General features: G+C 34.2%; 1 protein-coding gene and 1 pseudogene across 2 annotated transcripts in view; both read right to left on the reverse strand.

Moving 5' to 3' along the window:
- GPC5 (glypican 5) overlaps window positions 1-14,707 on the reverse strand; it is a 1,409,835-nt gene that overhangs the window by 996,336 nt on the left and 398,792 nt on the right. The gene's annotated exons all lie outside the window — the stretch shown is intronic.
- LOC308243268 (actin, cytoplasmic 2-like) lies at window positions 3,562-4,712 on the reverse strand (annotated as a pseudogene). Its single transcript has one exon. The product of its transcript is annotated as an actin, cytoplasmic 2-like (transcript).

Below are 14,707 nucleotides of genomic sequence, written 5' to 3' on the forward strand. Positions count from 1 at the left end.
AACAGACTCTGTGGACTAGGAGCTCATTGGGATCATTGACTTGAAATTTGGTTTCCTTCCTTTTTGTTAACTTAATGTTTCCCTTGTGGCCTTATAGGCTAATGCAGCTTCAAAAGTTCCTGCCAAGGTCTCAGACTGTAACTTACACAGAAGACGCTGGGTCATTAAGCTAAGGGTCTCTGGATGACCATCTCTTCCAACAAGCATAAAGGTGAACTTGACCCATATTGTCATTCAGGGAATATATTCCTGATTCCCAATAACAGAATTATATTTGAATCTCACACATGAAAGGCAATAAGATATAAAAGTTTTGGTTAATTTTTCTTTCCTATAGAATGGAATATTGACAAGGTTATTTTTAAAATAGGGTTTCTCATAAATAGCAATTTAGACAGTCATTTGATTTACCAGAAATTTGTGACAGATACAAACAATTTAGGAAATTTTAAATTTACTTCAGGAGCAAATAAAATACATGTATTTTATTTCAAATGTCGAGTTATCATATATCAGTTTTAATTTCTGATATAAAGATTTTAAAAAATCTTTAATTATTAAAAACCTTCAAGCTATTTAATATGGCAAATTATTCTAGCAACCCAAACAATCTGACATATATTATTAAAGTGATTTATTTTTATTTGAATAAAAATATTTATAGTAGTACATAAAATGGTTTGAATACAAATATTTTTCCCAGTTGGCAAAAAAAAAAAAGGAAAAGGAAAAGAAAAAGAAAAAGAAAAATCTATCACTGAGAACAAAACTAGGGATTCTAAAGAATGTGGATGTAAATATAGTGGTAAATCTGAACAAAAATAGTCTTTTACTAAACATAATATAAGCCTCAAAATAGATCTCAGGTGAAATTTAAAAGTGCATCCAAATTTACCTTAAGATTGTACTAGTATTTATGTTGTAAAATAAATTCATGATTAAGAGCACCCATGATTTTATAAAATGTATTTGTTATTCCTATTTTTCCATCACCACTTATCACTCCTACACCCTCTTCCACCTTCCCTCCTCCCCCCAATCACCACATTGTTTATGTCCATGAGTTCTTTCTCTTTTTTCTCAATCCCTCTATTGTTACACCAAAAAGAACTAATTTTTGAATCATTATAATTATAATTGAAACTAATTAATAGTAATATGAAGAACTATATTTTGGGGAGAATAGGTATTTTGTATATATTGCCAGAACTAAATCTGCAATGATGGCAAATATAAATGCACACGCCTGTTTTAGAAACAAAGCAAAATAATGTTATGTAATGTAGATTTAAAAAATTGTTCATAAATTTAATGTAACCCGTTAGGGAATGAAACTGAAAGTTTAAGTAAAAAAGGAAAAGAGGTCAACTGTATACACATGGTGATATCATCATAAAATAACTTCTTGGAAATTGATATAATAATAAAAATGTAATAATAATACAATAATATCAGTCTCAGTGATAATATCAACGTCCCAGATTTCTCTTTGTCAAAAATCATATAAAGACTCTGGTATACCATTTAACAAGATTCACTAATTATTTAATTTTGTTCCATTTATCATTTTAATTTTCACTTTATCCCACATATACTGTATATTTAGTATATTTCATTATTCAATGTTTTCTATTTACAACATTAAAAGAGTATTTACTATTTATATGTTTCTATGAACAATATTGAAATATATTCTTAGTAATTAGTATTTTCTTCTATCTGGCTTCCCCCCTCAGCACTTACTCATCACCACTTCAGATGCATTTGTTTTAATCATTAAAGAAACTACAAAACAGTATAACTACAAAGGTTAAGACATTAATAAATGGTGTGTTTGAGATACTAGGAAGTTGTAGATCTAACAAATTTATGGTCAAAGTCTTTCATTTCCTCTGTTATACAGGATTTTAGTAATTTCCTCTTCAATTAATGTAATATATATATTTTTTTATTTTCTAAACAGGTAAGTATGCTGTTTTCAAAAATTTTGGATTAATAGTCAGGATTCTCCAAAGAAACAGAATAGGATGTAAATAGTAATTGGAAAAGTTAGATGTACAGTTTTACATTTTAACTATTTCTTTTGATGTTATTTCAAATTTATAGTAAATTTGCAAAAATCATAAAAAGACTGGTATACCATTTAACAAGATTCATTAATTATTTAATTTTGCTCCATTTGATTTATCATTCTAATTCCCTTTTTCTCCCACACACATATTTTAGTATATATTTTCTAAGAACAAGGGAATTCTCTTTTAACCATACAGCAACTGTCAAAATCAGGAAATTTAATTCTATCCTAGTGATTTCTACTGATTTCCTTCCTGTTTATCCCCTCCCCCCCCCCCCCCCCCCCCCCGCCAACCCTGGAGTCCAGAATTAAATCTAGGATTCTGCATTTAGTTGCCATATCTTTTTAATCCAATTCAATCTTGAAGAAAGTGTTTTTTAGCTTTTCTTTGTCATTCTTCCCCTTGACATTTTTCAAGAGTACAGCTACTTCTTTGATAGAATCCCCCTCAAGTTAAGTTTAACTGTTCTTTTCTCAGGATTAAAGTAAGTTTAGGTCCTTTTGACAAGAATGTCACAAAATTACTGTGTCTTTCTAGGTAACATATCTCATCAAGCACATGATGTCAGTTCATCCCAATATCGATGATAATAACTTTGATGATTGAATTCAGGTGCTGTACACTAGCTTTATGGGGTATAAATTTCACATATGCTTTCTTTGTAATTAATAAGTACTTTTGCTCCTTATCAAAATTCTACCCACTAGTTGTAGCACAAATTGATAACTCCTGGATGAATCGATTATTACTAAGATAGCTACAATATTGGTTTTCTAACCTCTTCATTTCATCTACATTTATTTGTTGATATTATATTGCAGGGAAAAACTATTCCTTCTTTCCCATTTTTTGGTTCATTCATTCATTCATTCATTCATATCAATCTGGACTCATGAATTCCCATTTGGATTTGATTTTGTAATATTTTTTTTCTTTATGGTGTGTTCTTTATTGAACTGGTCTTAAGTCAGTTTACAGGTAAGCCCTGGCTTGGCTGCCTCCATACCTCAACCCACTCTCATGGGGGCAGACAAAAAGCCTTCATACATCTCAAGTTGGGGACAAAAAGAGGGGGAGGGGCATAATGGCTGACTATTCAAAATAACACAGAACAAAAAGAACAAGTATAAAGGCAAAAATTTAAAAATTTTTGGATTACATAATTTACACAAAAACAATGCCACCACCCTCTCCTGTGTGGACTCAGGGAAGGACTGGCCCTTCTTAGGGAGAAGTAGGCAATCTTTGGGCAGGTAAGGGACTTCCTGTAACAATGCATCTCACAATTTTTGGAATGACTATTTTTTAAAAGAATAAGCAAAGTCCTTGGCCACATTGTACAACTTGAGGATGCTCACTCCAACAGACTGCTGTCACCTTCACTGCTCCAGTTTTTAAATCCTGAATCAAGCAACAACAAAAAAATCTAAACAAACAACAAAAATAAAATAAAGCCATGCCAACCTCTTCTCATTTTCTGCACAAGTTAGGTTTTGTCAAGAAGAGGTGCAACCAAGTAACAGTCCCCCAAGAAGCATTTGCAGTAGACAGTGGAAAGGCCGGACTCGTCATACTCCTGCTTGCTGATCCACATCTACCGGAAGGTGGACAGTGAGGCTAGGATGGGGCCACCGATCCACACCGAGTACTTGCTCTTAGGGGGTGCAGGGATCTTCAGCTTCATAATCATGGGGGCCAGAGCCATGATCTCCTTCTGCATCCTGTCGGCTATGCCTGGGTACATGATGGTCCCACCAGACAGCACTGTGTTGGCTAGAGGTCCTTATAGATGTTGAGGTCACACTTCATTGATGGAGTTGAAGGTAGTTTCATGGATGCCACAGGATTCCATGCCCAGGAGGGAAGGCTGGAAGAGGGCCTTGGGTTAGTGGAACCACTCGCTTCTTGCCAATGGTGATGATTTGACCATCAGGAAGGTTGTACATCATCTCCAGGTAAGATCTGGAGGCTTCAGTGGCCATTTCCTGATGGAAGTCCAAGGCAATGTAGCACAGCTTTTTTTTTTTTTTTTTTTTTTAATGTCATGCACAGTTTCCTGCTGGCTTGGGTGGTGAAACTGTAGCCAGCTCTGTGAGGATCTTTATGAAATAGTCTGTCAGGTCTTGCCAGCCTGGTTCAGATGTAGGATAGCATCGGGGAGGGCGTTCCCTTCATAGATTCGCAGTGTGAGTAACCCATCACCAGAGTCCATAACAATGCCAATGCCAATGCTTCAACCAGAGGCATACAGGGATAGCACGGTCTGGATGGCCACGTACATGGCTGGGGTGTTGATGGTCTCAAACATGATCTGGGTCATCTTCTCAGGATTGGCCTTGGGGTTCAGGAGCACCTCAGTTAGCAGGATGGGGTGCTCCTCAGGGGTGAGATGAAGCTCACTGTAAAAGGTGTGATACCAGATCTTCCCCATGTCATCCCAGTTGGTGAAAATGCCATGCTCAATGGGGTATTTCAGGGTCAGGATGCCCCTCTTGCTCTGGACCTTATCACCAATGTAGTAGTCCTGGCCCATGCCCACCATCATGCCCTGGTGCCAGGGACACACCATGATGGAGGGGAAGATGCTCTGGGGGCATCCTCACTCACAAAGCCTGCTTAGCACATGCCAGAGCCATTGTCAACCAGGAGTACAGCAATCTCATCATGCATGGCGAGCTGGAGGCGGTGTGAACGGGAAGTTAGAGAAGCAGCGAAGTGGAGGGATCTGTGCTGGCAGGTTGACATGGCCTGGGCAGGGATCTGTACTATTATTGTTTATAAAACTTAAATATACTAGATTTGTCTGTTTGGAGCCTCTTCAATCTGGATCTTATGTGCTTTTAACATGCTCCTATCATTCTTTGAGAAATGCCTTACATTCTAGCATTTCTAGCATCTTGTACTTTCCCTGTCTAGACCCTGGACCCTCCATTTCTCAAGGAACCCTGATTACTTTTATTAAAAAATAATATTTAAAAACTAGGATCTTCACAATTGATATGCAATTGCTCTTGATGTGATATTACTCCTAGGTACAACAGAGTTACAAAGAGTTTGTATGCACATAGCTGTGTCTGTCTATCTATCTATCCTCTACACACCTGTATATCTATCTACAATATACTGAAAAATCATGAATGAATAATCATCGTTCCAATTCCTAATAGAATGCAATGAAATTCATATTATTCTTCCCTTGTCCATATTAGTATTACCATGTCTAACATTTGGTAACTGGCTCCCATTATCAATGTATTTACTCACTAGATCAGTGGTCGGCAAACTTATTAGTCAACAGAGTGGCAAACTGCTGCTCGCGAGCCACAGTTTGCCAACCACTGCACTAGATGATCAAGTCTAAAATAACAGAAAATGGCTTCAGGATTGCTAACACATTCCACTGCAATATAAAACAAATTATAATTGTTCAATATTTGTTCACAATTATTATGTATGTATTAGAGCATAGGGAGTAAGTACTTACATACAATGAAATGCACAAATCTTTATATACCAATAAGTTTTAGCAAACATATACTCCCATAATCCATATTTTTTTTAAGATCATACCATTCTAAAACTCAATCAGAACATATGAGTTACTCCATTGCATAGAAACAATTGGTTTGATAAGTCTTTTTAAATGTAGTCATTCTAACGTATGTGAAATAGTATCTCATGGTTTTGATTTACATTTTCTTGATGACTATTAGTAATAACTTTGAGCAATTATTTTGTGCTAATTGGCCATTGATATATCTCCCTTTGTGAACTAAGTGTATATTTAAGTCTGTTCTATTGGATTTTCTTTTTAAAAAATGTTTTTATTTATTTTGAGAGAGAGAGATAGAGAGGAAGGGAGAGGAAGAGAGAGATAGAAACATCAATGAAAAAGAAACATTATAGATTGGCTGCCTGCTGCATGCCCCCTACTAGGGATTGAGCAACCCAGCCATGTTCCCCAACTGTGATTGAACCAGTGACCTTTTGTTTCATAGGTCAACACTCAACCACTGAGCCACACTGGTGTGACTGTACTGTCCTTTAAAAATTACTAATCTGTAGTATTTCCTTATATTCTAGATAAAAGACCTTTGCCCAATATTGTTTTTATACATATTTATTTCAGCATGTGGCTCTGTGCTCATTTTATAAGTGTTTTTAATGAACATACATTTATTTTTTTAAAAAATTTTAATGGCATTTTTAGCAAATAGCAAAATTTAGTAGCATTTTTAATGTTATTGCTATTACTTTCTATACTCTAAATCAATAATTATACATTGCATACTTTTAAAGTTTTATATATTTTACTAGAGGCCCGGTGCATGAAATTCATGCACGGGGGGTGGCCCTCAGCCCAGCCTGCACCCTCTCCAATCTGGGACCCCTCAAGGGATGTCCAACTGCCCTCTCACAATCCAGGACTGCTGGCTCCCAACTGCTCGCCTACTTGCCTGCCTGATTGCCCCTAACCGCTTCTGCCTGCCAGCCTGATCAGCCCCTAATCACTCCCCTGCCAGCCTGATCGATGCCTAACTGCTCCCCTGCAGGCCTGGTCCCCCCAAGGTGTCCTTCCCTGCTGGCCTTGTTCTCCCCAACTTCCCTCCCCTGCTGGCCTGGTCTCCCCAACTACCCTCCTCTGCTGGCCCAGTCACCCCTAACTGCCTTCCCCTGCAGGCCTGGTCCCCCCCAACTGTCCTCCTCTGCTGGCCTGGTCACCCCTAACTGCCCTCCCCTGCTGGTCTGATCACCCCCAACTGCCCTCCTCTGCTGGCCTGGTCACCCCTAACTGCCCTCCCCTGCTGGTCTGATCACCCACAACTGCCCTCCCCTGCAGGCCATCTTGTGGCGGCCATCTTGTGTCCACATGGGGGCAGCCATCTTTGACCACATGGGGGTGGCCATTTTGTGTGTTGGAATGATGGTCAATTTGCATATTACTCTTTTATTAGATAGGATACTATGTTTAAGCCTATGATCCATCATGAATTGTTTTTTGTATATGGTATGTCACACACATGCACACACAAATATACATTCAAATTGAATGGTGTTTTAAAACCATATGATGACATGAATTGACATTAAATTTACTTGGCAACTTTGCTAAAAATGTATTGACCTTAATCTTTTTTTCGGTGATCTAACTGTCTATTCTAATACTAATTCTAAACACTGTAGCTTTAATTTATATTTTGATGTCAGGGAGTATAAATCTCTTAATGATAGGCATCATTTTTTAATATTATTTTAATTATTCCATGTCCTTTATATTCCCATATAGATTTGTGAATCAATTTCTCATTTCTATTCAACAGGTTGTTGTTGAAGTTTTCATTGACATTGCACTCAATCAATACATTAATTTGGGGAAAATTGACATCTTAACAATATTGAGTATCTATAGACATAGTATTTTTCTCCCAATTATTTAGATAGAATATTTGGTAGACAGGTATGATTTTTCCTATAATACTTTACAAATGCCTTTCCATTATCTATTGTCTTATAAAGTTTTTGAAGAAAAATAGGTATTGTTACCCAGAATGTAATGCATCTTCTTTTATCTAGTTTCTTTCTAGTTTTCTATTCATCTTCAGTTTTTCAAAGTTTTACTCGGGTTCATTTAGGGCATTTATGTTTCTTTATGTCATGCTTTGAGTTTACTGATCTGCTTTGTTCTTTAAGTTGTTTTTTACCACACTCAGGAAATTTGTTTTTCATTTCTTCAACTACATTTTCTACACATAGGTTTTTCCTCTTCTTTTGCATATCCAATTACATGTAGAGTAGCTGTGCTACATGACCAAGGTAACTAAAATGACATTTTATTGTATGTTATCTGAACTTGGTTTTTTAAATCATTCACTTTTCTTCAGCTAAGATAAATATTATCGATCTGCATTCAAATTTACCTACTCTTTCTAAACCTTTTAAAAATATTGTTAAATCTTGTAGTAAAAGTTTAATATAGATTTTATTTTTAAATTTAAAATAATTTCCACTTGGTTCTCTTGATATAGATAGAAATGGATATTTTGCATCTCTTTTCTCAATATAAACTTACTTTCCTTTACGTGCTTGAGCACATTTAATATAGGCACTTTAAAGTCCTTATCCTCTAATTGCAACATGTGGACATTTCCAGTTTATGGTTTATTTAATACCTTTCTCTTGACTCTACATTCTGTTGCTCATATTTCTTTGCATGTATATCCATTTTTTATCTTGAACTGAACTTTGTGAATATATTATAAATGCTGGATTCTATTATCTTCCTCTGAATGATATTGTTTTTAGTTATGGCAAGCAGTTAACTTGGCTGAACTAAGTCCAAGATGTTTCCTTATGGTGAACAACAGCTAAGTTCACTACATTACTAGTTCTTTTGGGCTTCCAGCTGTTATGTAATGCTGGGATATTTAAAGTCTCCCTCATGTAAGCACAGTTAAGGAGTGAGCCAACGATTTGATAAGAGTTTATATACAGATTTGATAGTTCTTTCCTCTGTGGTTCCCCCTTATTGGGTCCCCCTCTCACTTTCAAGCCTGTCTTATGGACTTAAACCTCATCATTTAACTCTTCAAGCCAGTAAGACCATGGCTTTTGGCTTGAGTTCTAGCCACCTAGTGTCTTGTGACCTGTGAGTGCCCTTTGACAATGAGCCTTATAAATATGAACCTCCCAGCATAATTCTCTTCCTTTAAGGGTCAAATCCCTGCAGTCTCTGCTTTCTTTTGATCATTTTTCTGTGCATTGAAAGAGCTGTTTTTATATTTTCCCCTGAGCTTATAATTTTTAGTTCCAGCTTTGCTGCTATTACTGGAATTGGAATCAAGTGGTTCACTTTTTATTTCAGTCATCATAAGGCATTATGATTCAAATATTTTCAATCTATAAAAACTGGCAGCTCTTTCTCTTCCTCTGCCAGGAACAGTGCTATGCTATATACTATACATACACATCTGCTTCGACACCACGCACAAGCATATAATTTCATTTCATTCTAAAAATAATATTGCAGATAAGCATATTTACCCCATTTTACATTGCAAAAAAATTAGGCTGAGAGATATTGTTGCCTGGGCAAGTTTAAAAAGCTTGAAACAGAGTAAAAATGAATCATAGTCATGTCACACTCTACTGCTGTTCATTCTACCCCCCCTTTAAACAAATACATCTTATATCTATAATTTGAAAATGTCAACACCATTGATGAGTGCCAATTAAGTAGTGTAACTTGTGGTTAAGGCCAGGAGATTCAGAATCAAAGACACTTGATTTTCAGTCCTTCTTCATTACATACTCCCTATATAAATGGTCAAAACTACAAAAGAGGATGATAGCAAAAGCATAAAATTGCTGTGAGGATTAAATAGGATATCTCATGCAGAATATTTGATATACATAAAATGTACTCCATAGATATTAAATTTTATAATAACTATTAAATCTAGTTTTATTTCAAAATACTAAGGATGTAATCTTCCTGAAAAGACTCTCAAAAATTGTCTCATAATATATTTATTCCAGATTTGATCTAACACAGCTGCATAAATAATTCCAATAATACAAAGGGGGAAGGAGAAATGGAATGAACATTTATTGGAGGTATATTATGTTCCAAAATTGAGATAAGCATTTAAAACATATTATTGTGTTTTATTTTCACAACACCTGAAAAGTAAATATGACTTCCATTTTTCAAAGATATGGAGACTAAAGTTTAGAAAACCTAAAGTAACTTATCTACCATCATAAACTATTAAGTATCTCAGTCACTCTTAAAATCTTAATCCTTTATTTCACTTCCCCATGTTACAAAATTAGATTACTATGATCTATAGTGAGTACTGAGTCTTATAAAACTCTTATTATTAAAACACTGTCTGGTGTTTAAATGCTTTCTGGACTTCATTTCCTCAGTCTCTCTCCTTCCACTTCCCTCAATTTAATGTCCTAATTTTCTTGCTTCAAAATTTCATGCCAACATAATAGAATTATAACTTGATCTTTCTGTCTTTCTCTGTATCCACTTACTTCATTTTTATTGGATTGGCTCCAAAATGTAGTTTTATGATCCTCAAAAATGATTCACATAGCACATAATCACATATTATATTGTTTTAGGCACTGAGAAGAGTGAATTAGACTTATAGACTCTTATCCCTTCCCTGAAGGTTTTAACTGCATTGGTTTTATTAAATCATATATGAACACTTACTATTTTATCTAGCTAATACATTCTGTACTAGCCTCTTCCAGGTAGTCCTGAAGAATGATCTCAGTTAGAACACCGTAGGACATACACAACCATATCACTATCTCAAAATGGTTCAGCCAAAAATGGTCTTAGAAATAAAATGATAAATGTCATATATAAGATTATAAACTTCAGTATGGAATGAAAGGATTGATTAAATAGAAATGAAACAGCAATCAAATAAAGCCGTAGGGATCCAGTTACATATAATTATTATAGACAAAGGGTGATTATGACATTGGATTGTACTCAAAAGTACTTTATTATACTACAAATTTGTTTTATGCAATTTATGATACATTCTATAGTTTGAGTCATAATTTTTAGAGAAGTTAACAAAATATTATGGGTTAAAATGAACTGTTTATCTCAACTTGCAGAAAGTAAAAGATACAAAGATGGTACATCTAACCTCAGCTCTGCCTCTAAGATCTAAGGATATTCTTTAACAATTATTTGACCAAGTTGAAGTTGGATTATCTATTTAATTTCTTACACACTTTTGTTACTGTATTCTAATCTAGGATTGGTTATCTGAGGTCTGCTGAGTCACAATTAATATCAGTGGAGTATCAAGCAGACAAAAATAACATATTTTGTTAAGAATGCGATTTTTACATGCAGGTAAAAGCTATGGGCAATGAACCTCTAAGTCTATGGATACCTACTTGTATTTGAAGTTTGGGGGATAGTGGCATAACATGAAACTTTTGACAACATACACTGAAAGGACAGGTTCATAAAATACATTTCCTTAGTTCCCACTTTTTCATAGTTCATCAATATAAAACTTGTGTTAGTGCTACTTTCATTAACACAGAGTTTGTTGTTTCATCCCTTTTCTTCTTTGTTTTCCTTCCTCATCCCCTTACAACAGTGAATACAATCTCTACATTGTCAGAAACTAAATACTTAAGAAATGTCATCCTTGCTTAAATAAATGATTCTATGATGTTTTTAATTGCTAATGACTCTTAAGAGTACTTCACAGATACAGGGGGGTAATATTAAGCAAAAAAGATCTTGGATTTAACTTATGTATCCTAACATTAAGTTTCTAAAACTTATAATAGAGAGAGGGCAACCTAGTCTAAGAGTCAGAATCAGGTGATTTTTGACTGAGTATGGAAACATTCTAGGCTGGAGACAACTGAGATTATCATTTTCACTGTCTTTCAACAACAAGCTCTTGTGGTTCTAATGATCACAATTTAGCAGGAATATATCATAATAGTTCAGAGTATCAATATTTGAGGTAAATGCCTCAGATCAACTCTCTGTCATTCCTACACACTTGCCTGGCCTTTGACAATTTCATTGAGATTTCAGTCCTTCAGTTTCTCCATCTTAATAGTTCTATCTTTTAGAGTTGCTTCAAGGATTAAGTGAGATAATACAAGCAAAGGCAAGGGCAGGGCTGAGACAACAGCAATCCCTCGATGTACTTGCTATTTGGTATACTCTTCCCTTGGAGATTCAGAAAATATACAATGAGAGGGAAAAGGAATATTATTTATATTATACCCTCCACTTCCACTGTCCTCTTATATCTATCTACTCAAATAAATTCAACAAGTCCTAGCTCAAATTCTATTATATAACAACTCTTTCACTTTTCTGAACTCTGAAATATTTGTTTGTTATATTATCTGTTTTGGAAAGAGAACACATACTATTTTACAGCATGTTAAAAATGTTTTATATATGTATCATTTATTCCCAATACATTTTTAATATTCTTAAGAGGAAAAACTTCATCTTATATTGTTTTTAGACTTTCTTGGGGAAAATTAATTCTCTGGCAGAGCCCTATCCACACTGCAGAGTACAGGCATAATTGAGTTGGTAGAACACAGAGTGGGATTTCATAGATGTCTTTCTCAAACCACAAATAAAGAGCAAGTGTGTAGTATCCAGACATCCCAACATTGAAGTCATTCATGTCACAGTCAACTTCAAGCCATCAATCATCCACTTGAGCTGTTTATAGCACTTGAGTCCCTGATTCATATGTCAGGAAAAGATGGACAGACAATGAAACTTGCAATACCAATGAATTTCAAGTGACTCTTTTTGTTTTTAGAGGAGTGAGGGAAGATGGAATTTAATTTGTTTCATTTTCCTTTGGAGCCATGTACATAGAAAAGAGACAAGTTCTGAATGAGATAAGAAATAAAGCACTAAGCTTCATACTTGAACATATTTGGTGAATATTGCCAGTGAGGCAAATTATATAAATCTTTAGAATTACAAGATAGTATTAAAATCCCACATAAAAGCCTTTTTATATACTAGGGGGGAAAAACAGAATTTCACAACTAAAGAAAATATTTTCTATTTTGCATGTATATGAACATTGCACCTTGATTTTTACTTTGATTCCTTTTTTCTTACATATTTGAAAATTCAGACATTTCCATTTATAGCCACAAGTGCAAAAATCCCATAAGCATATTAACAAATTGATTTCAGCAATGTAAAAAAAGGATCATATGTAATGTCTAAGTTGGAGTTAGTCTAGGAATAAAGATTGGTTAGCCTTAATCAATTAGTATAATTAATCATATAAAGAGGTTAGAATAAATCATATCATTATCATAATACATTAAGAAAATCTATTTTCATAAAATTCAACATCCATTCATTATTAAAATTCTCAGCAAACTAAGAATAGAAAAGAACTCCCTTTATCTAACATAAGATATATCTACAGAAAACCTCATATTTATTGGTGGGTAACAAACTATCCATTTAATTTTTGAATCAAGATAAGAAGAACTACTATCTCCACTTTTATCCATCATTGCAGCAAGTTTTAGACAATGTGGCAAGGCAAGAAAAAAATTTTTTTAAGGATTTGAAAGGAAGAGAAAACAATGACATTTTCCCAGGTAATACTATTATGTAAAAAAGAACTTAAAGGCATATTTATATAATTAAATAAGGAGTTCTACTAGGTTGTTGGATATAAAACTGGCACACAGAATAAATTCTATTCCTAATTACCAGCAAAAGTAAGAAAATCAAAATTTTAATAAATTATATTATCACCAATCAATATGAATTAGTAGATTCTTGGAATAACTATAAATATATGTGGAAGACATCATCTGAGAAAATTATAAAATTTTACTGAAAAACATTAAAGAAAGTAAAAGGGATTAAATAATTAAGATATATACCATACTAATTGTTTGAAAGTTGAAATACTGCAAAGAGGTAAAAACAATATAATATCACATCAAAACCCCCAAAATTTAGCTGAATTTGACAAGTTGATTTTAAAATGTATATAGAATTGCAACCATCAACACACTCTTGAAGTAGAACAGGGCTCAACTAGACATAGACACTTATTATAGAAATCTGCTAACTAAACTATGGTATTGCCACAAGGACGGATACTTGGACCAATGGAGCAGCATAAAAAGCTCAGAAACAGATCCATTTATTTACGAATACTTAATAAAGAGATATTTTCCACTTTAGAGTAGTGAAGAGAAAGAGGCTTTGCAGAAATAGAATCCACTTAAATAGAAAATGAAATAATCAGGACTTACATGGCCCTCTGTATAAAATTTAGTTGTAGGTGCAACTAAATTTTACCTATATGTAAAATACATTTCTATAATACTTTGAGAAAACTGTGCAAGGGCATGTCTTTATATCCCAGGTTAAAGACAAGTTTTTTAAAACCCCAAAGCACTAATCATAAAGTAAATAATTGATGAAATTTACTCCGTGAAAATTGATAACATCTGTGCATCAAAATTCTCCATGAAGAGAGTGAAATTATAAACCACAGTATAGAAGAAGATACTTTAAAAAATATAATTTAAAAGGGGCTAGAAAAACAACAATAACAAAATTCCTGCAAGTATAAAGAAAAAGACAAGAAAACCTTGAAAAAAATGGCACTTTACAAAGAGGGAATACAAATAGCCAGTAACCAACAGGAATGAGGGAAATGTAAATTAAAACAAGTAAGATACTACCACAGACTTACTGAGTGAGCAAAAATTTTAAAGTCCGACCATACTATGTGTTAGTGAGGATGTGGATAACAAGAAGTCTCATTTCATGCTGGTGATAATAGAAATTGATAGAACCTTATTGAAATACCATGTGGCATTATCTAGTAAATTCAAGAGTATAAAAAACTTACAATCTAGCAATTTCACTCTTTAGTTATACACTGTAGAGAAACATACACATGTGCAACAATATATTCACACAAGACCTCTCAGCTCTGGCAGTATTGTTCCTAATAGCCTCAAAATTTTCATCAGCAGACTAGATCAATAAATTGTATTGTAGTCATAAAATATTCAGCAATTAAAATGAATAAACCACAGTTGCACATTAT

Source organism: Plecotus auritus (assembly GCF_963455305.1).
Source record: "Plecotus auritus genome assembly, chromosome: 3".
NCBI classification, from domain to species: domain Eukaryota; kingdom Metazoa; phylum Chordata; class Mammalia; order Chiroptera; family Vespertilionidae; genus Plecotus; species Plecotus auritus.